This window comes from Achroia grisella, unplaced genomic scaffold (genome assembly GCF_030625045.1).
Source record: "Achroia grisella isolate CSIRO2021 unplaced genomic scaffold, CSIRO_AGI_Agris_v1 utg640, whole genome shotgun sequence".
NCBI classification, from domain to species: domain Eukaryota; kingdom Metazoa; phylum Arthropoda; class Insecta; order Lepidoptera; family Pyralidae; genus Achroia; species Achroia grisella.
The window spans coordinates 3536269-3561073 of record NW_026712977.1 but is presented as its reverse complement, the minus strand read 5'-3'; the positions used below and the strand labels follow the sequence as shown (position 1 = coordinate 3561073).

The window sequence follows — 24805 nt, the reverse complement described above, 5'->3', positions numbered from 1 at the left end:
ACTAGTGATGTGCCAACTTTCTTTTACAGCTAGTGACGTTCTATCTTATTGCTAGATGTCGATTAATGACAGTCATAGTGCAAAATTTGACATGTTTACATTTTGCTGGGCGTTGCACATTTGATCCGACCGTTTTAGTGTAAGTCGGCATGGTAAACCACTAGCCTACCACTATATATATATATCGACAACTAGTGATATGCCAACTTCCTTTTACGGCTAGTGACGTTCTATCTTATTGCTAGATGTCAATTAATGACAGTCATAGTGCAAAATTTGACATGTTTACATTTTGCTGGGCGTTGCACATTTGATCCGAACGTTTTAGTGTAAGTCGGCATGGTAAACCACTAGCCTACCACTATATATATATATATCGACAACTAGTGATGTGCCAACTTCCTTTTACGGCTAGTGACGTTCTATCTTATTGCTAGATGTCAATTAATGACAGTCATAGTGCAAAATTTGACATGTTTACATTTTGCTGGGCGTTGCACATTTGATCCGAACGTTTTAGTGTAAGTCGGCATGGTAAACCACTAGCCTACCACTATATATATATATATATATATATATATATCGACAACTAGTGATGTGCCAACTTCCTTTTACGGCTAGTGACGTTCTATCTTATTGCTAGATGTCGATTAATGACAGTCATAGTGCAAAATTTGACATGTTTACATTTTGCTGGGCGTTGCACATTTGATCCGACCTTTTTAGTGTAAGTCGGCATGGTAAACCACTAGCCTACCACTATATGCCTTATGGTGTTAAGTCCGCCATATGCACTTTCATTTTGTTTTATATTTGTGCATGAAGTTTTTATAAATAAATAAATAAATAAATAAATATATATATATATATTTGAACAGTACCATTGTTGAATGAAATTACAATAAACTGAAAATTCGTTTATTTACATTTAATATGTTTTTATATTCTTTTCTAGTTTAAGAGACACTGACATTAAAGTCTTTATTTTATATATTCCGTGATATTAGTATATACTTATTTAATAAAATAAAATAACAAAGTATAAAAAATCTAAAATGAAAACATCTTGACTAGTTATACGATGTCTTCGTAGTTCTCTTATAATGTTATGAAATCTATAGAGCGGCTTTGTGAAACTGCGTAACTTCCCCAAGGTACAGTGCTTGTCGGTAAATATGATACTTTCCTAACAACTGCGCGCTCCTGTTACAATGCAGTTAGAAAAGTTGACAGCTTATTAAAATTTCAATGGTTCAATGAATCTGTTGCAATAATTGTAATAAAACTTTATTAATGGCTGGCTCATCCGTCATACTCGTGAACGGGTGCTGCTTGTAGGGACCGGTCTGCTCTAATCACTATGACTGATTTCCTCTTATTAATTGTTTAACCAGTTGGTTATATACTCAATATTTTTTCTATTTGAGTATTTAATTGAATTAGTGCTAATTGGTGGTTTGAATTACACTTAAACTTCAAAATGTAAAGTAATAATAAAATTATTTAAAAGAGCAACACGCAAGTTTCTTGCTCGTTCTTCTTGTGATGAGACAGCTTTCCGAACGTGCGGTAGATTAAAAAATGTAATGACTATTCAAAAGTGCTTCAATGTAAGTTTATTTGAATAAATGATTTCTATTCTATTCTATTCTTAAGTATACAATTTTACATAAGTAAACTCTGTAAAATGTAGTCTGCGTGCGAGATACCCATCCCTGTCTACCTATTTCAGCTTCCATGCAGCTAATTTTGTAATCTATGAACTAAGGCAGAAAAATTCCCAAATACAATGCTTAATATCCCCTAGAATGGCAACACTAGAGTAGCATCACGAGCATCGTCGTACATGTATGTTGTACTCGTATATAGGCCACAGTTACGACTTACCATCAGGTACATTCCCATTACATCAATTCTACATATTGTCTACAGTTTCTTATGTATAAAATATACAAACTATAGTAATATAATTGTAAAGTTAATAATATATTATAATATTCATTATTATATTAGTTGCATATTATGCTAATGATTGTCACTCTTTTATATTAAGAAGTATAGTATAGACTACCTCAGTAGTGTACCAACATATACTGATTGCGAAGGATGAGGTAGATAATAATATTAACCCTGGACATTTTACACAGCGTCATTTAACCCCAACTAAACAGAGTTTGTGTTATGGATACAACATAGATAGCCAAGTGATACAACAATATATTTTTTATGAATACACACATGATGTATCTATACAGACAACACTCAGCCCAATACAGACAATTTTACTAATGAATGTTTGCCCGGTGCGAGGAATCGAACCCGCGACCATCGGAAGTAAGGCGGTGCTAAACCGATAGTCCACCGGTTTTAACTATATTCTCCATTTATGAGTTTCTAAAATTGGAATACAATATGTATAGAAATATTATAATTTGAATACACTAATATCCCAGAACGAATAACTTTATTAACATGAGGTAGAATAGTAATAGGTACAATGATTGCAAACTTGCAATCTACGTATACGTGTAATGCAATCAGCCCATACTGCTTTAGTTAATAAATTGATTGCAGAATGCAATACTGAAGCTGAAATACACGTATAATATATCTAATGTTACTTTGACGTTTGGGCTTTGAAGATTTGTCTATTGATCTTGTAGCATATTGTAACCAGCTCTGTCAGTATATTGGTATTTCGTGCATCAGTGAATAGTAAGATCATATAAGGTATTTGCTGTTCTACATGTATTATAGTGATGCAACCGATATTCATTATCTTTGTGCAGGATTTTGCACAGCTCTCTTATTTTGAATAGTTATATGATATAAAATGAAAAAGGTGTGTAAATAAATCCTTATAGATTTATTATAGATATAAGAACGGAGGTTATAAAAATAAAAATAAAATATAATTAATCTGTGGAACAAAATGTATCAATAATATATAAAAGTCTTTATCTACATATATTGAAAATTATAAATATGATGATTTATTCAGTGTAGGTACTTACCAATTTTGTCACGATCTGAATCAGTACCGACAAACAGATAAACGGACAAATAGGTAGTGTCATTATTTTATGATATGTACGATTATTTGAGCAAATAAATAAAATTTTCATTAATAAACACAGTACAGTAGCAAAACACTTGACTATAAACACAAAGAAAAAGAGAGAGAGTATAAAAAATCGATAACACCCCTGTAAATACCTGCGTGCCCGTCGGATGACTAGACATAGTCTAAACAGCGATATCGCTTACAGTTTTGATGTTTGTTTTACGTTGCTCTTGTATATTTGAGCTTTATTGTCCAATTAGTAATAAATAATAGATCTAGTGCAATTACTGTAACATAAAACCTAGAATTTCTGCAATACATTTTAGTTGCATCGAGTGTTTTATGTTTATCGGAATTTTTTATAACAAGTCATTAGTCTAGTCGTCCAATTAAACCAATAAGATACAGATTAACACAAAATTGGAAATTACACTGTCTATTTTCCGTGACTTTGCTTGTATCAATCGTTATTTTCGTAAAGTGTATAGTATATAGAAAATATCATAACTCTTGTGCAAAACATAACCGCAGTAGTTTTTTTTATTGGTTGATAATGTAACCGTGCACCCTACTGCGCCCATTAGTTCACATTAGTAAAACGCTCCCCTTCCCTCAACCCCAGTGGCTACTTATATCTATATAACTGCACATAACAGCCCGGCACGTCGATATTAAAATCAATATTGCAACATCTAAAGCAATATAGCTACGGTATCAGATGTATGTGTTAAGCTGGAAGTACAGAAATCGTAGAATTGTAATGCAGTTTATGACTTAGTCGAAATGTAAATTTTTAAATAGTAAAGATTTTTATACGTATGTAATATTAGTATACTTTTAAGAAATGGGTATTATAAAAATTCATCTTCCATGAGCGTTATTTCAAAACCCACAATTTCAATTTTACAACCTAATACTAATTTTAATAGTTCTAAATTATTATAAAAATTAGTTATAATAATTATAGTTGAATAAATAAGAACAATGAAGATATAAAGAATGCTTTATTCTTTTCGATTTAATAATCGACAACTTATAGGTGAGGGGCATATATAAGATAAGAAAATTTTATAACTGTAAAGTAATATTGACTTTTATTTGAAATATTTCCTGCCATCATATTGTTCCCGTAATAACGTCAGCGCATAATTCCTCAAAGGATGTAGACGGCTCTTATTTTGCACACACCTCGTTGTGTAAAATCACTTTCCATCAGCCGTCAGCTCGTTTCTATTCTAAGTTGTTATAAAATGTTTGACTAAAGTACTAGATTTAAAGGTTAACAATCTCAATATTCTTTTTTAGCAAAGTTAGGTATTATATTTCAGTCATTATTTTTAATAAATGGACTCTTCTGCGCGATGTGTATAATTACTTGCGGAAAAAATTGTATTATGGGTAGACTTTTGTACAGTTTTAGATCGATGCTATACAATATTTCTATTTTATGACAATGAAACAAAATCTATTAACAATTTAATGAATAAAATGTATGAAAGTAATTTTACAATGGAACATAATTGTATTTTATGCATTTTGCTTTGTATTTTCAGTATAATTAAAGCGTAATAGGAATACAAAAAAATCAAAATACGTATTTTGCGTCTAAATATTATTATCCTATGTTATAGAGTACATTATTTTTGTTATATTGCATGAGTAACTTTTTATGTTTATTCAGAAGTAAGTATTGTTCATTTTTTGATATCGAATGTCTCAATCGGTCGATGCGAGGCTTCGGTGCCAATGCTTTTGAAATAGTATTTAGCTCGGTTTCTATAGTAACGCTCTGCCACTTTAATTAACCTTTGTTACATTGGTTCAATTTTCAAATAGGTAATAGCTACAGTACTCTATTAGTATCGACGTTATAATGCAGAATCCTGTCAAAGACTCGCCGCTCAAATGAACACGGAAATTGAGTTTTTTAACTAGTTTTTATTTAAATTGATGTTTTGCTGATATTTTACTTTTGAAGTCTGTATGTCTAGTATATTTATATTAATTATTATTCATTTGGGCTGATATAATTTAAAAATAGATGGATCAATTTGAATATATTTATGTTTTGTACACTTGGGCGGGCTGGTTTATAATAAAAATATAAGAAACCCATTAAAATAGAAAATCTGAAAATGATTATTACGTAATTCGTATAGATATCGCGACTTATATTATTTTAATTGATGACTATCGGGATGGTTTTTTGGTTATTCCAAGCAAAAAATATCCTATTAACTTGAATTTAAAAGATTTAGTACTACTAAGCAGAAATCTACAGCAAAATAAGCCAAGGCTTCTTCATTTAGCTCTACGGAGTAGAATAGAGTAGATTAGGGTGGAACTGGGTAGAACGGAATAGAATGATTGAGAAGAGATTAGAAAGGGAAGCATGGGAAGCATTTATTATGCATTTATAGAAAGAAGAAGCATTTATATATGGTTAAGGTAAAATAGATTGATTTGTATGACTGTAATGTAATTACATCCCGTCAAGAAGACGAAACTTATTTTCTTCAGGTAAATCGACCTAAATTTCTAATGCAGAAATACTAAATGTATATGTATACTATAGATGATATGATATATATATATATATATATTTAAGTACCATAGTGGCATCACTGGCATTTATTATTTTAATTTTATTTATAGTTTTTTTATATTACCATAATGGCTAAAAACATACGGCTTATCTGATGGTAAATGGTTATCGTAGTCTATGGACTCCTGAAACACCAGGGGTGCTGCGTGCGCGTTGCCAACCTTTAAGAAACCTTAATATACCTTTCTTGAAAAACCCCTAGCTGTAGTATCGTGAGAAAACCTCGGCAGGTATTTCATTCCTCGTATCGTCAATGTGCGCGGAAGCTCCTCTGAAACCGCACTGTCCGAGACTAGTCTAGCGTGAAATTGATAGAATTAAATATAAATTCAATTTTTTTTAAATATCGATAACGTGCGTCCTTTTAGTTTTAAACAAATATATGCAAAACATTATAATGATTTGTTTATTAGACAATAAATATCATTATAATGCCAATTAACCACACATCTGTAACAAGAGATGATATCATTACAATATCCATCAATCGTACGTGTTCGCTCATTTATTATTCTCTTGCACTACGGTTATTATGGTATTCAAATTCATGGCTGCAGGCATACGCAGCCTCTAACATGTGGAAAACAATCGAATTTAATTACTGACTGATAATTAATAACAAAATGGAGTTAGTTTGCCCCATACGAAGCTTATTATTACGTCGCATCACTATTTTGACACGTTAAACAGTTATTAGCTTATAGCTGTCTTTGTAATTGTAAATACTGTAATAAATTTATTTATAGAAGTTATTTATAGAATTAGACAACATCGTAATCCAGTAGATTACTACCCTAATTCATATCCAAGATGTCGTGAGTTCAATAAGGAAGACCAACAATCTTTGTGTATCAATTTATATTTATGACCGACTCTCTGGTGAAGGAAACGACGATATTAAGAAAAATTAACCCATGCCATACTAGGATTTAGGATAACTTTCTTGTTATTTCTTGTGACTTCATCGGCATTAATTAGTTTATAGAAAATTAATAGATGGCGTTGATCGTTTAATGATTTATTTACATCTAGCCTATAAAAAGTATACGCAGATGAAAACGAGGGCAACACCAGTTAAATAATAACCTGTACCTTTTTAGATATTCGACGATACGATACGACTACGACAAATGTCGCAGCTGAAATATTATAAATATAATATACTAATATATATTATTTGTATAAGGGGAGGAGAAATAGGAAACTAAATGCATTGCATGAATGCATTTAGTTTCCTATTTCCATTACCAGCATTGTTCATAAGAGCAAATAACCACAATATTATTTGTGTAAGTTGAATTCATATCAAATCTAATTTGTTATAAATTGATGTTGTATTGTACATTTTGCATTCTACTCATATTAACATCTATTTATTCATCTGTGTCTGTGACAGTCCCAGATGAATAAATAGGGGTTTCTTATACTTTCAACACCCTAATTAGAAATTTCTTCTTTTGTTATATGATAATCTAGGCCGTTACTTATGTTTCAATATCCAAATTTATTTATGGGGGAAGAAATTTAAATAATTTCTCAAAATTTACATTACAAGGAAGTATTGTAAAAATATCATAATTATATACCAACTACTATAAACGATTCGAAGCTATGTGTATATTGTGATAACTATATGTTAGTCAGGGTTAATAATTGTATGAATAATATTCAGTTTACCATATTAAGTAATATATTGATAATATAACTATATTGACATGCTCACATAATGTTAATAAGAACTCGTATAAAAATATTTCCATAAATGTTTTAAAATAAAACCAAGCAATGCTTCATGTTTAATAAAATAAAAAGATGAATCATACATCATTACCTCCCTGTTACGTATAATGCTATTCTATAGAATAGCGTAATACTTTCCTCCTCTCGTTTATTTCACAATGTTCGTTTTTGAATAAGCACAAAACGAATAAACCTGAATCGTCGAGGATACGCTCGAGTGATTTTTTTACACCACAATTAGTGCCCGTAAGGCATTCCTTATGGGTGCAGTACGTAAAACAGAAAGCCTTTTCTATGTTGACCTTTGTGACTGATCAGATCAAATACTCCTCTTCATTGCTATCTATATATATACAAATTAAATGACCTTTGTTAGTCTCGCTAAAACTCTGAAACTGCTGGACCGATTTGGCTAATTTTTATTTATAAATATTTGTGGAATTCCAAGGTTATGAAGACATGTATTAACTATTATCAAGACATACATTTTTACTATTATTTTCTATTATACTATTTACTATTATATTGTACTAATACATTTCTGAACACACTGTACATTAGACAAGAAACAATTATGTCAATTTTGACATATTATTTATTAGGTACGAAGTTCGCGGGGTCAGCTAGTTTCTAATATACTTACAATATATTGTGCAAGTACTACTATAATATGTACAAAGTACAAATTAAATTAATGAAGTTTTAATTTGTGTGCTGACCTGTTATTTTATATAGGTATTGTTTTAAGTAAAATATTAGATTACTGTTACTTCGCTGGCCAACGATTTAAGTGTGTACATGCACACTCAAATCTTTTATGTGTGTTTCACTTGATATTTGATTCCGCACATTTCATGAAAATCTGATTCGGATAAAAAGGAGTGTTGAAATTGTATTCTTTAATTTTATTGTGTTCTCCTATATCTGTACTTACTACTATTGATATGTTATGTAGGTACTATTATATTCGCGTACATCTGTTGACTCGCCTCGTATTATTCGGAGAATCTTAGCTTTTGTTCTATACCGATTCATCTCCCTAATTTGTACCTTTTTTATAAACTTTCACCATTTATCTATGATTGTTTGTCAAATTCAAAGTCAAAGTGTGACAAGTTTCATTTCATTACATATGTTTAATAAAATTGAAAAAAATATAAGACGGAGTTCCGTCTTATATTAAATTCCATCTTATGTTAAACGTGCAAGTTCAAACTTGAATGTATAAATATATTTTGATTATTATGTAAACCTTATACATTATTACTTATTTTAGAACAATGTTCTTAGAACTTCTTTAAACTTTTACGGTCTTATTACAAAATATCTGTTAAAACTCGGACGAAACGTGGTCTTACAACTACAACTTACAATAGAATTTTTAAAATGGAGTTTGTATTATATTAGTATATTTTGCCTTTAGACCACTGTTAAACTAGGGGCATCGCAGGTCTAACTTTAGACCATAGACGAATCACGATTTAGAGATAAACTTCATTTTGTAATAAGGAATACATTGGTGAATGGTTTATTACTAGTGCTAAACCAGGTTTATCTTTTTGTAATAAGGCCGTTAAACTTCTAAATAAACCCTAATGTTTAAATCAAATAGGTTCGTAACCACATTGACTTTATTAATTGAGGTTTTAAAAGTTGATTGTAACTAATAACGTCACGGGAGCTAGAGATATAATTGGAAAAGTGTTGAGGTACTTCCGATATGAGTATCGGATAGCTTACCGGTCGTTTCAATCTATCGTAGTTAGAACAAAATAGTTTTGTTGACAATAGAAACAATAACAACTTATTTCCTAAATTCAGTCTCAAGCATCTAAAGAATGTTATTAAGAAAGCCTGAAAAATATTTTTAAAAACTATCATAAATAAAGAATTGAGGAGAGAACAAAGGAAATTGGTTTTCTTTGTTAGACCTAGCTTTATTGCATCTATAATAAATCTATACATCTTGACGTATAACATAACAATTAACTATTGATCCAATTTCTAAAGATATTCAAGACTATAAAATGATTTCCTACTATTAAAAGAACGACCTAAATAAAATAAAGTTTGTGTTAAGCTATATTTTTTATTTATGTTCCTTTTCGGAGAGAGCGGGCAAGAACAAAGAACGTTCCGGTATTCTGATAGACCTGCGTAAAAGAGCTTGTGCTGTAGTGATTATTAATCGAATGTTATTACGCATGCGCCCTGATTGATCTAGATCCCGGCCAGGCAGCCCTTTGAGAGCTGGTCTGACCTAGATTGTAAGCGACCTGTACCCTGATTTTCGCTCCTGAAAATAGCGAACCGCCCGGGGCTTAATATCTAGCATCTAGCAGCAGCTTTGTGTTGCTACATCCTAGATATTAAGCCCCAGGGTTGTTACATTTTCACTATATTCTAATACAGAATTTCAAATATTGATTTTATATGTAGTTACTAGGAAAAATGTTTTATGGCTCTATTTTGTAATAGGAAACAAAAATATGATAATAATAATGTATTATTTGTATGTTTGTGTATAAAATGTTTATAAATTTAACTCTTATTTAATTACTGGTTATGCTGTCAGTATACTTGATGGAATGTGGGTCATCACAAAATATATTCTTAACATGGTTCGTAACTTACAGTCGTACTTATTCCTGGGAATATAGATAAGAGATCTATATTCGCAGGAATAAGTACGACTGAGAATATAGATGTCTTGTATGCTGTTGTTTTGCTTTGAACCCGATTACAGCTATCAAAGAAAGCTTTTGATAGCACACTTAGGAAGTTAAGACAGAGGAAGTTCAGACAGATGATTATTACTAATTCTCCGTTTTATGAACGTACTCCTACGTAATAAATTCGTATGAATAATTAATAACGTCCACAAAAGTTTAATATGTCGACAACTACATATATTCACGGTGGTTGATATTTGTAGTTATTAAAAACATGGGCGGCGAAACTATTTGAAAACTATGAATAATTTTATAGAGACTTAATTCGTTATTCATTGTTGTATAAGTGACTTAAAATTCGCTTTTATATTCCATATGCAAGCAAACCGACGTAAAATCCATACACTGTTAAAATAATTCCATTGTACCTCAATGTAATAATTAATTTAAGCTGTTCCTAAATATTAATTCACGTATTCGTAACCAACAAAATATTTGTTCTAAACAAACACAGATTTCCGTATGTAGCCCGTCGTCCGTCGCCCGTGCACCTACTTGCACAGTTATTTCAATTTAATCGGATTTATGACGTTACAGCTATTGTATCGTTCGTTCGCAAACAGTATTGCCGCCACCATGTTAGAACCTAGTAATAATCTTCTTTTTATATAATATAGTTTATTTCTCATACACTCTAGCCTTTAGGGATTTAAAATCATTCCTGTAAGCCCCGACTGTTGGAAACAACTTCCTATTTTGTTCACAGTTTCAATTTCATATGACAATAACAAGTTTAAGTCGGATCTATTTCATTGTTGTTTTCCATCCAAATCCTGTCATCTCCTTTCCTAGGAAGTATTTGGAGAGAATGATATACGGTATTTTTAACGTTCCGAATCCTTTCAGATTCATTCAGGCGAAATCGCGGCAATACCTAGTTTACAATATTAGCGAGATTGGTATTCGCAAAATTCGGTCCAGTAAATATAGAGAAATATCGAACATATTTCCACTATTCAAATAAACAATATTTGTACATACGGACGAGGCACGTTTGATATTTCGCTTTTATGAACGCACAATGTAAATATGGGGTTTTATGGACAAACCAACTAAGTTTGCTTATGCTGCATAAGCAAATGTAGTTTTTTGCATCAGCTTTCATGTAAATCGGTAAAAGGAAATTTATTTATTTGTTCATTGATGCGGTAGCCACTGTACATATCAGCTTGTGCAACGCAAATAATGACAAAGAAAAATATTTTATACATATAAAATATTTATTTTATTTTAATTCAGAACATCACCGAGATTTACCTTATATAAAAGAAAACAGGCCTTCTGTATATGTATGTAATATTAATGTAGGTGTTTTAAAGTGCCACTACAGAATTTTGCAACTAACGCTCGGCAACGTTGCATCGAACCGCCCACTCAATATTAATTCAATTTGTGGCAATACTGTGCAAAAGTACCATCGGGTCTCGCTATTGACGCTAATTTATTGGGTCTCGAGAGTGTAGTCAGGCCGACATAATTCTAATATCTCAGCATGACAAACCGAGTGAGCGACCGAAAACGACCATAGGGTTCGTTTCGGTCGTAATAGTACCTAAACTTACTAGTGTCAATTTAAGTTTCTTACATTCTTAACTTCTAATGAAGATATCCATTTATTTTCAAAGTTTATTTATTAGAATAAAATTATGACTAAGTATAAATTATATTATTAATAGTAGGTAGACCTTGATTTTTAGGACAGTTTACCAACGTATTATACAAATTTTAGTATAGTGTGCCGCTAGAACAAGTATTGACTAGCAAAGAAATGTGATTACGTACATTTATATTTTATTATAATTATTATTATTATATATACATTTATATATAATTGGTATTCATATTTGTGGTGCATCTGTTTGTTATCTGTACTCCGTCTCAACTTATTTTTGCCGCCAGCAACTGCATTGTGAGATATGTTCCAACTCAAACACCAGCTCTAAAGCATTAATTCATAGAACATTTTACAGTGCATGCACATATGTCAGTTTATTATATTACTTTTTATCTTTTTTGTTTAGTTTCTGCTTTGTATTTTAAGCATATAGAACTGAAATTCTACATTATGGTCTCATGATATTAGTATTATACATAGCACTGTAGGGTGGTACCACGATTGTCATGTCAGTGGGTTGTTAGCTTGTTTGTAATCAAGTCGTATAAAAAACTCTGTAAATGAGTCGAATTGGGGCCCAGTAGGTATTAAAGTGTTTACATTACATACTATTGCGAGTGTGAATGTACGAGCCAACTGATGTTATGATTGCAGTTGAGTAGCTGTTTCCCATTGTATGAGTCATGAGTGTATGAACGATGTGGAGTACAAGATCCCGTTCACACAGGCCATAGCTATTGGCGTACCGGATATTAGTAGTATGTACACCTAGCTACAGAATCCATAAAATATTTTTTTCGATAAATACTCCTTTTATTCCAACAAAACATATTTCGCAGAAACGTGTGAAAGCATATTTGAATACATTTATAACATCTTGATAAAATATTTAAAAAATGTAGAAATTATAACAGAAACGTCGAACAATTAGTCTCGTAATAAATTATCTCGAACCTATATCTTGATATTCAGAACACTAAACACTGCTAGTGCCAAAAATTCTGAAAGTATACGTTACTATTGTGTATTAAGAAAGTCTTAATATGATCTTAATTTGGTAAAACACTAATTTAAAATTGTAAGTCAATTATAAAATGAGAAACTGAATATGTGCTTTATACAAAGAAAGCGGCAAAGTATAAAAACGTAGAACTTTCTATAAAAGTTACTAACAAGATCTTATTGAGTACTGAGAAAGGCGATATGGAAATATCTACAAAAAAGGGAGACAATATTTTCTGCTCGGGCAGTGCTATAAAAAATAAGTAAAGAAAATAACAGGTAAGTTTTTAGTATATAAAGCTTTCGGCCCAAATTCTGTAATATCTGAAAAATAAACCTTTTAAAGGAATCGTTAGTAAAGCTTTTAAAAGAGTAACTATTTACAGTCTTTAAAAGGTGGTTTTACTCTCGCATTTTATTTTTAGGTTGTTATTAAATTATATTGAAGAATTTTATGGTATCGAATAATGGTATAAAAAAATAATAAATATTCAGTACATACTGAATGTTATAATGGCACCAATTCTTTCAGGAAATCTATTTTTCTAAATTTATTGACAGTCACGTATACAATTTTTAGTATTTTATACTTTTTTACTGCTTCTTTCAATGTACCAATAAAATATTTGAAAATATTCGTCCGATAGATACGGTGTTTATTTCTTTTAATCAAGTCACTATACATATTGACATTAACAACAAGATATTCTTTAATAAAACATAAAATTACATCATCCGCCATTTTAATAAAACATTACATTATACATATCACTATTTCTGTTATCCCAAAATAATGCGTCAATCATAGTATATAATGTAGTATTACATATGGACATTGACACAATATACCACATTTACAACCATGCAACGAAAATCAATATTATATATTTTTTAGAGAATAAACTTATTATTATGTACCATTACATTACATTATTATGTACCATTCGTAACACCACTCGTTCAGAGCACTAAGATTTCATGCCTGTTATACTGTAATTTTACAAGTATAAATGTATGGTACTTTTATACTTGTATATGTAAGAGGCATTTTAAACTTAAATTATAAGTAGTACGTTTATTATTTTTCCGCAAGTCTCTTTTAAGAAGCGAATAGGGGAATAAACATAAATATTCTGATGCAAGGTAAAGGACATTTCAATCCTACTGTGTAACACCTATTACATTCTTCGTTGTAGAACGAAACCCTATATCAAGGTGTCTGGCGAGTGTGGAAATATTAAGCTAAATTCCTTGCTTTCGAAATCCGTGCGCGAGGAAAGGTAGTTTTTGTATGTTGAAATAAAATCATATGTAGGAATGTAATATTTAACTATTAAATCTTCAACTATTATTTTATTTATTAGATTACTTTATTATATTGATAATTGAGAGAAAATAAGAAAAGATTATAAAACCGTAAAAGTAAAAATTATAATAGCTGGTCTTGTTGTTAATGTAATCTCTGTTTTAATACACATATATCTGCAGAATGTGAAATATTTTATACTCTGTATAATATAATTAAGGCTATAATTGTATTATCGTATTATTAAATTTGTCATGCATTTGGGAAGCACTTTTAAAGCAATGGAATGCTTTTGATGTGGGTTTATGAACATTATCATCACAAAATTGAGTGGCCCATGAATGAGAATGGAATTTGCGTATCACTCGCTGACAATTGTGTTTGCGTTCATATTTTCCAATAATGTTAAATGTGGACTAATTAATTGGTCCAGTCGACTCCGTACTTGAGCAATTTTGAAACGGTTTTATCAAGTGAATATATTTTAAATATTGTTTTTAATATTGTAAGACCAGATTATTAAAATTGTATGTTGTATTTATAAATATCAAGTAATCACAGAACACCGAAGAGCTGGCAGCTACCTTGGACAAAGAATTAGTCTAGCTATTCTATTAAGAGGGAACGCTTTTAATAATATATTTTAGTCATCATATTATATATTTTTTTAAGCTTTTTAATTTTAGGTTCTTGGTTGTACAATATCAAGTTGCATCTGTATATTATTATATCAAAGTAATAATGTACAGAAGCAAATTGATATTTACGAAAGTAATAATTTTAAAAGCTTCATTGCTAATATTTGTTCGTTTTATACACTGTTTGTAGGTAGATAGACATGTCCAGATTGTATGATTGATTATACCAACTAGGTACTGTAATTCTAGATGGGATAGCCAGACGCAATAATCGATTTTTGTTGGGGTGAGCTTAGTACTACAATATAGGTACTATAACGTACTCTACAAGCTCATATCTCGCTATTTTAAATCCAATCTTGTCAACGTAATACAGGGGGTTTGCACCACTTACCACCACCCTACATTATACCAGCTTTACAGTCCCGCCGCCCCAGCCCATTGTTTCTGTCAGGTTAATTTCAATTGTTAATGATGTTTATCATCAACAAAGTGAATTAGACTCACTCACTCAGTTCTATTTAGCAGTTTACTTTACAATAGTTTTAGTTAAAATCTATAAAGTATTGATAATTTCCAACCAGATTATTTGTCACTATTTATTTATGTTATCAGTTCTATTTCTAATTATTTAATATTTTTTAAATATGGTTTTGGTAAGACACATAAACCAATACGAACAGTTATACAAATGTAAGGTATGTATCGCTGGGGATCGAACCCGCCATCGGAATGTGGGGCAGTGTATTAAATTGACCAAGGTCGGCAAAATAAATGATTAGTCAGTCAACGTGGACTTATCTCCATATAATATATACTTATAGATTATAAAATAAGATAATACTATATCTCCGCTTGATTAGATTATTACCTCGTATTATCAGTTTTAATGTACAAATAGTCAGCCTCAGTTCTTTATTACTTTTATTTTTATGCTTGGTTACTTAACAGTTCACTAGTAAATTATTTGTCCTATTTTATTTATTTATTTTTATTTTATATAAGATCACCAACGAATGTTACAATCATACGATTTATTTAATTATATGTAATGGGTTATGATCTAATTGCACAATTATTTATAGGCAAACACGGAATGCAAAATAATACACGAAAGTTATATAAATAATTAAATAAAAAAAAATTAAATTAACTGTTTTTAAGTATGATTATGCTTATTATGTACTAGTGTGTGTGTGTACGTGTATGAGTGCATGCGTGTGAGTGTATGTATGTTATTAGTATAAAATTTATTGCGAATGATATTATGATCAGGCGAAGTAAAGATGACGAGTGCATTTGATGCAGTAACTTTCTCTACTGTGACCCATCTTGGATTTGATGCAACTCGGTGATTTAGAGGTTTAGCACCCCGCTTTACTTCCGAGTCGCTGTCTCTACTCATGGTCACGAGTTCGATTCTTGGCACGATGCAAATATAATCAATATTAATATTCATGAATGAGCTTGTTTATATTGGTCTAGAAGATATATGTATTATGTATGTATTTACACATAAAATATATCTAAAAATTCATCACTAATTGTCTAGTATTTATACTTGTGTTATGAATACTAACTAGACAATTACCACTCTGCTATGCGTGGGACTAGGTGGCGATGTGTGAATTGTCCTGAGTTAATATTATTCACACAGGTTAAAACAGGTTTAAGCATAATATTAGTTCTTATTATAAGTCGACGATAATGTTGCTTTCCATCATCGAAAGCAGTAGTAGCTTTTAAAATGAATTAACTACATTTAAGTATGTCTAATATAAACAAAAATATATATAATATTAGTCGATACAATAATCTTTATGGTATGTATATATAATAACTGTAAATAGTTGACTATACACATATAAAAAACGGAAGCAGAATAAAAGGTTATATCAACGCTCATTAATCTGCAAGAAACAAAGGTCCGGGTAGTAAGGGTTCTTTTCTATTTAACTTTTAGTTAGCACCCTAAAATATGAATATCCGATTACCAAACATTGTTTAAGGATAATAACTATAATTTTCATAACTTGTTTAATGTGTACCAGTATTGATATAAAAAGAAAAATAATAAAAAAGGATAACTTATTAAAAACTACCTGTATAGTTGAATTCACTGTATTCAAGTAAAATTGTCGACATTAATAAATGTTCATGTCATAGCGAAAATATCTGTGGCTGCTTGGGTGTGAAAATACCAGTTTTATTGATACCAGTCATGAAAATAAATGATAAGTTAATACTACTGAGTATCGCATCAATTGCAAAAGTATTATGTAAATGTTTATACATTTTTAATACCATCAAAGCATCGAACGTGTTATTTCCTGTTTCCGTGAAAATATCGAGAAATACTTGCCTAATGGATGCTTTCGTCATGGAACCTATATTCAAAATGTCTGGGCTTTAACACTAGCCATTTAGGGTGTGCTTTTATAAAACAGTCTGCAGAGGGCAGTATGTTTGAAGTGAGAGCAGATTAAAAAGAGTATCTTCGTTACGTTTATTTTTTATGTAATGATGAGCAATACGTTTTATATTACAACAAAATAAAGGAAACGTCTAATAATATTGTAATATCGTAAAACGGTTTACGTCTACAATATAACTTTTTTTTAGGATTTTCCTTTTTTTATGTGGATGCATAGATGTTTGTTCAAGCAAGAACTACTGGACGGCTTGTATGTAGTACTTATCCATAACAATTATTTGTGAATGTGATTCGCACAGTGCTATGTAATATGGCTATTATGTTTATTAAGGTAGTTTTCAGCATACTCATTTCAAAGTTATAGTACTTAGTAATAAAATAATATTTGTGAAATGCGTAAAAGCGCTACTTCGAAGTAATAAATGCAACAGAAGTTAATTGGCTTCTCTCTAGATGGAAAAACTTGCGACAGAAACATATTTCTTTGTAGACGATAGTCGTCTCGACGCTTGGATTTTTATTTTCAATTAATCTGAAAGCGGGAAAAACGATGTTCTAATGTAGACTGTATGTTTATTTGAAAATATTAGCAGGACATGTTATTTAATTGTGTATTGATTTGCAATAGATTTCAAAAAGGTGTTACGTCTTTCTTGCTTCATACCGCAATTTTTAGGATATTTTACAATCATTTAAGGTTATTTCGTACGTTTCTTGCACGTTCTATAAATTGAAATATTGATTGTGAATGAGATACAGAGACTTTTAACGCATTGGATACAAAGATTAATTATCATATACACTATCGTTTTATGCTATATATACATTTTTTTAACTTGCCGTTTATCTTTTTTATTATACTACGATGATGGTAATCAAACATACGGCCCATCTGATGGTTAATGGTTACCGTAGCCTATGAACGCCTGAAACTTTAATTTGCCCTTCTTGAATCTAGTTAAATAGATAGTATATATTATACTATCTATTTTAATCTATATCTATATAAAATATCTTTAATCTTTTCACATATTTTCCTACCTTCAACTATCTCAATTCATTAAGTATATTTTTTATACTCAAGTAAATAGGCATTGTAACTCAGAAATGAAATAATAATCTTTTCTTAATTAAAAGCACTTTGACTGGAAACAAAAACCATCTGTAGATTTAAGTTTCCGTTAGTGACTTAGGTACAAATGAAAGTTGTAATGAGTTCTCGAAACAAGCGACCTCCGACTTCCGTCACAATAAAAAATCAACAGTTAAGAAACTATTTAAAAACAGCATTTAAATAAATATTAGGCGTAATTTTGTACGCGTTTGTGTTTGAAATGATTTTTTTAAGTGAGTAATGGTATTCGTTTACATTTATACGTAATTAAATATACTTACATGATAAACATTACTCACTACAGTATATCTGTCTTATTTAAGTTTATTTTTAGCTTAGGTATGCTTATTTCAACTTACAAACTCTAACCTAAAATCATACAATAAAGGTTATCATGTAGAGATGGCATTCGCGTTAAAGCTGTCTGTTATGCTTGAATTGTTCAGTCATTTTTCTTTTATATTTTATTTCAGGTCAAAAAGTAGTTGTTGCTTCAGAAAAATAATATATATATATATATATATATATATATATATATATGTATACAATGTTAGATTTGTGTAAATCTTCAGGATATGACTAGAGACTAGTTAATATCTGTAAACCAATACTCTTTGATACAAATTAAACAAAAGCAAACTTGGCGAAGTTGCATTGTTTTATTACGAAGTTCTTAGGACCACGTTCCGGCCCCAACAGTAGACACAGACCACAGTACTGTCACAGAATCAGTTGTTATAAGAAGTTACACAAGGTATGCTGAACTTTAGCTTAATTGGATTATTGAGTTCTCAGGAATTGATTATAAATTTTGAACTGGAAAGGCACTGTGTACGGACGGAATGCTGCACGAACGTAGCAAGTTAAATAACTGTTGCTGCAAGTTAGAATCAATTAGTTACTACAAATCCTACTGTGCTACCAACGGACACATATTTTATAACAGGGATTTTTAACAATCTGAAAATTAAGATCGAAGTTATTTATCTAAAAGTTTATGGACAATGGAAATGTTTTCTTTTAGGCTATTTTATTCGTGAATTCAATACGGTTTAATGATATTGCTAATTCGTGTACACATTTGATATATTCTTTGTTTACTTTTTGTTATTCTTGTCGTTCAATATTTGCTTATGCAGAAAATGCTTTAATGCGTTTCATATATATGAGCAACTTAACTTTGTGTACATAGCTTTCAGTATATGGTATACCTAATTGAAATTGCAATTGTATGCCTCTATTATCGAGGATAGAAATTGTTGAATGCGAATCACTCACATGGCTAATTACTTGGGATTAATTTATCAGCACTATGTTACCTAGTAATAGGGCGTCTGTGCACTAATTAGACGTAGTATTTTAGACGAACGCCGAAACTATCAATGAACTATTTGCCTCAGAATTGATACTACAAACGCTGTTTGCATAGCAACCTCTCAACCTTGTAATTAATACTTGATACTTTGTTTTGCATAAGTTATTTAGTTAATTCACATTCGAAATGTTATAGTGTTTGATTTGCTTTAATCCCTAATGTATAGTGTGGTTTGAGTAAGTACATACTACAGGACTGACTAGCGATACACAATATTTAATCGTGGGCGAAGGTGTCGCAGCGATTACGCGCGGTTGCTGGTGACAGGCCCCCGACTAGGTTATGAGTAGCTATGTATATATCGAAGCCATTGTGCGTCTGTGTCGCTATTGACACAGAGACCTTGATTATTTAGGGTGTCCTGTTTTAGTAAATAAATTGTATTTACGCGTCACTTGTTCATATAAATTTACCAGAATATTTTTTTATCTAAACACTAATATTAGGACTAGGAAAATTTTGAATTATTTATTTTTAATGGTAAACTCAAAGATAATGAATGGATTTTAAACATATTTCATTTATGCAGAGCTACATTTTCAGCAGCTAGTGCTTTAATTAATTTAAATATAACATTGGAAATCTGAAAGTACACGAAGCTGGGGCGGATCGCTATTTTTGCGTATTGTATTGTATAAATGCGGATACTGGCAAATAAAGTATTGTTATATACAGTATAACATGCACCCTAATTAATAATTTTACGGACAGAATTTACTGCGCTAGCTGCATTGTCTATGGTTCTATTCAAGTTGTGGCGAACTGTATTTTGCTAGGTCTTCAGAACTATGTGCGACTGCGGCTTTGCACCCTTGTTTAGTGTATCAAGTTAGGTATATAGAGCGGAACACGGCGCGGGTTTAGTTATTAGTCTCCCTTAATTAATTACTGTTTCGTCGTACCTACGACTGTAACATGTAAGGTCTGATCTACTTTAACAGCAATGAACCTAGACTAATAATATTTCCTACGATTATTTTTTTGTACAAATTCGATTTTCCAGGGTAGTGAACTATAATTATGAGAAATATGAATACTTGAAAGGTAAAACATTACAGAAGTACAACCTTCGTTAAATAGTTATAGGCGCCTTCGAAATTATTAATACGATTTTCCAGGGAATTGAGCGTGAATTTGAATACTTGAAATGTAAAATATAAAAGTAGAAATTTCAGTAATTAGTTTTAGCCGTTTTCGAGGTTGTCTGGGACCTGTTTTTTTTATATAAAATATGCGTAGGTAGCACAGTCTGTGTACATATTTATTTTCTTTGAACCTTAATTACATTTACTTACGCTAATATATATTTTAAATTTCTACATAAATTATGTAATAAATAATAATAATGTAATTTAATATGAATAAAAATTGCGTTGGAAGTGTAGACTTCATTGTCTACGATTTTATTTATTTTTCGCGTACTATGCGAATTTTTAGCTTTTTATTTACTTTATTATTATTATTGGTGTGTTTTGTTTTCTCAACTTATTATTATTATATATATTTATTTCTTGTAAAATGCAATTGTGTATTTTTACTGCTTGCGTTTTTTTGCGTTCCCTTCGATTGATTTTGCTTGGCGACATTTAGATTTATCTTTCTAAATCTATATGTTTGTCACCCTTTCACGCCTTAACGATATCTTCTTCAGTTTGCATCAAGAGGACGGACATAGGCATCATCGTTTTAACCAAAAAAATCAGGCGAATTGGCAGTTAACTACTACGATTTTATATTTTTCCAGCGAATATTTTTCTTGTTCTTTTGGCAATTTATTATTTATATCTAATTATTATTGCTAGCGAAGAACATCCAGCGCGATTTAGCATCACCGAAATTAAAATAAATTTAAATTAATGTTGCATAACCGCTGATATCAATATAATGCAGTGTCGTGTCATTGGTTAACTTATTTTTCTAAATTAGTGTATAATCTATATGTACATATTAAGTACAAAATGGTTTAAATTAGAATAAAACAAAATAGACTAATACGATTTCTTTTTCATGTTCTGTACCTTAATCAGATCAACGAAGTTGTTATAACTTTAGGTTTATAGGTAGGAATTCACAACCGACTTAATAACGGAAGCGAATATTTATTTTAATGTGATTGTATTTTTTATTAGTGTTAAGTTGCGATAGAATATCGATTCTTTATCAATCTTTTCTGATGACACTTATTTGCAGTCGGCAGGACTCATTCCTGAGTAGTCCCATAAATTTTGAACATGAAGTGAATTGTTTTTTTTTTGGGATTATTTCTTAAACACATATTAACTTAGTCATATTATATTGCGGGTCTATTTGTGATACGGCTTATAAATTGGATTCCTGATTAAATCACTCGTGGGCATTCGCTGACACGTGTTTGCTGATTCAGAGATTCTTTTAATCTCTGAATCAGCAAATGTTCTACATTTTGCAGTCTTCTGAGGTATTTACTATATATATATATATATATATATATATATATATATATATATATGTATGTATACCATTTTTGCATTTAGTACATATATAGTGGCTGTAAAGACCGTGGAGACAAATAAACAAACAAAGTTATAAACTCAATCTCAAATTTAATATCTAACTAAGATTGTAACTGATTAATCATAGCTCAGTCGAACTAGCACAAAACTTGCTTATAGAGGTAACTTAATCTAAATTGCATGTTGCGGAATATTGCAATTTTGCATTATATAACATATTCCTGGGTACCAACATACAAAGTTGTATATGCACAAAGGCTGCTCCAACTAAATTTAATATTGTTGGATGTTGTAAAGTATATATGTACATGTATATAGGGCTTAGTTAACAATATACGGTGGGCGTGCCGCTTCTTTCAAGACACACCCAAAGCCACGCCTCCACCACACACCCCCAACAAAAGGGCGGGCAATCGACGTTTTGCGTCATCGTCATACTGACCTAGTTTCCCGGGAAAGCCTAGATCGACCTATGGCATACCCCACCCACTGTAAATGCAGTTACAGTTACATGGGTGTTGGCCTGGATGTTCTTTGTTCTTTGTAATCCACTTTCCTGTAGATCAATATGCATAAAAAATATGCAAACATGTCATATATTGACCCCTTATCATATCCTAAATAATACAATTGTATTTTATTTACTCGTTCGTAGAATACCTATTGTTCTTTGTCCTCATCATTACCCATTATCGTAGTAGTTACTGTATGCTGAAGTTAATTTCGGCTACGGGAAACAAAGTGTAATATGTGGCGATATATCTCTGATTACTTGGACCAATATTGACGCCAATATAACTGTTTGTTCAACTCCTTTTTTTATTACGTGTGATGTATTAAACGTTATAAAAAAAGGAATGGGTAATATATAGTTATAACATAAATGGGCATGTCGATGGGATATGATCTGTTTTTTACTACATAGCTGGCAAATATGCACTCTGGCCATCTGATGGTAAATGGTTACTGTAGCCTATGAACGCCTGAAAGACCAGAGGTGTCATGTGTGCGTTGCCAACCCTTAAGAAACCTCAATATACCAGAAATATGTCTAGAAAATCTCGGCAATTCATTTCCCTACACGCTGGAACCTAAGTGGTCTCGGACAGTGTGATTTCAGAGGAGCTTCTTCCCTCGCACATTTAGATTGTCAAATGAACTACCTGCCGAGATTTTCTCGCCATACGAGTTTCGTCAAGAAGGATATATTGAGGTATCGTAGGGGTTGGCAACGCGCACGTGACTCTTCTGGTATTTCAGGCGTCCATAGGCTACGGTAACCATTTGGCATCAGATAGGCTGCGTGCTTGTTTGCCGAAGCAAAAAAAAAATTGGTAGTTCCAATTTCAGCCTAAAGTTGTGTAAAATTGATTTATTCATTTATAATTTAAGAGCTGCGCTCTTGTCAATGTTGCCTCCGCACCTTCTACGATCTCCCATCAAATCTTTTAGTAGTTGATACGACAAATAAATGGAGTATGGATTGAATAAAGATAAAATTCAAACAAAGGCAAAATCATGATAAAGAAAATGTAACATGGATTCGTTGTTTTCATTCATAGTTTACATTCAATAGATACATGCTGATATTGTTTAGGTCCATATTAATTCTAAGATATTGAACGTGCGCACCGTAAGTACATACTTATGACGCAGCAAACCCAGCTCGTGCCCGGGCACAGCTATACCCACGCTAGTTTGAATGCCCTAGTTCTACGGCGCAAGTACTGTTTGAGTGACCTAAATTGCATCAAGTCCCTTTGTGTCGACTACGCCCTCAGGGAAGCTTACCAGCGCCAGTGCTGCAATCAATAACATAAGCCACTGGAAATTCTAACTGAATACGAACATACTAGAGAACAAAGGAACCGATGAACGGATGATGCGCACTGATCTCTAAGATAGCATATTGGAATGAGAATTGGCCCTGAGAACAATCCACTTCATTACCACCGCACACCGCATTACTTACCGATAGCCGCGGATTCCGTCATCCTATGTATTTTAAGTATTATTTTACAAAAAACGTATTTCAGTATTTGTATGAATTGTCCATGATATTCAACCTTAGTTTCGGATTAGAATACGATGTGTGAATTGTTAAGTTTTATTTCATTACAACCAAACAATAATTCATGGCATCAATATATTAAGTCGACGTCAATATGTATTATACGATTATGGTATTGTGGCATACTGAGTCAACTGGAACACACCCGTTTCTAACCCGAGATATTAAAAAAGTAGCAGAATTTACAAGTTAGTAATAATAATGGACAATCCACACAGGCCCTGATGGGCCTGTGTGGATCAAGCCCAAGCTAAAAACAGCTTCTGTTATGGGTACGGAACAACTGATATAAATACTTAAATAAGTTTTGTATATAAAATATGTAGACCTACAAACAAACGTACTCATAAATGTTTGCACCTTGCCAGTTATCTAACCCGCGACCATCAGAAAAGTAAGGCGATGTACTAAATAGCTAGTTTATCGAGATCGTATTTATTTTATGTTGTTTGAAATTTCACTCGGATTAAAACACACCTCGTACAATGGAAACTTAAGTAAGTAATCAATAAGCAATTCTGAAGACGCTCGATGCAAATGTCTGAAACGAGTTTAAATAAGTTCATATAAGTTCTGTTTGCGTTTATATTAAATAAGACAGTGATAAATACAGATAA

The 24805-nt window shown here is 31.4% G+C and overlaps 1 protein-coding gene across 1 annotated transcript in view; it reads left to right on the top strand.

Moving 5' to 3' along the window:
• Window positions 1–24805, top strand: part of LOC131849291 (arf-GAP with Rho-GAP domain, ANK repeat and PH domain-containing protein 2) — a 74330-nt gene that overhangs the window by 16755 nt on the left and 32770 nt on the right. The window lies entirely within an intron of this gene.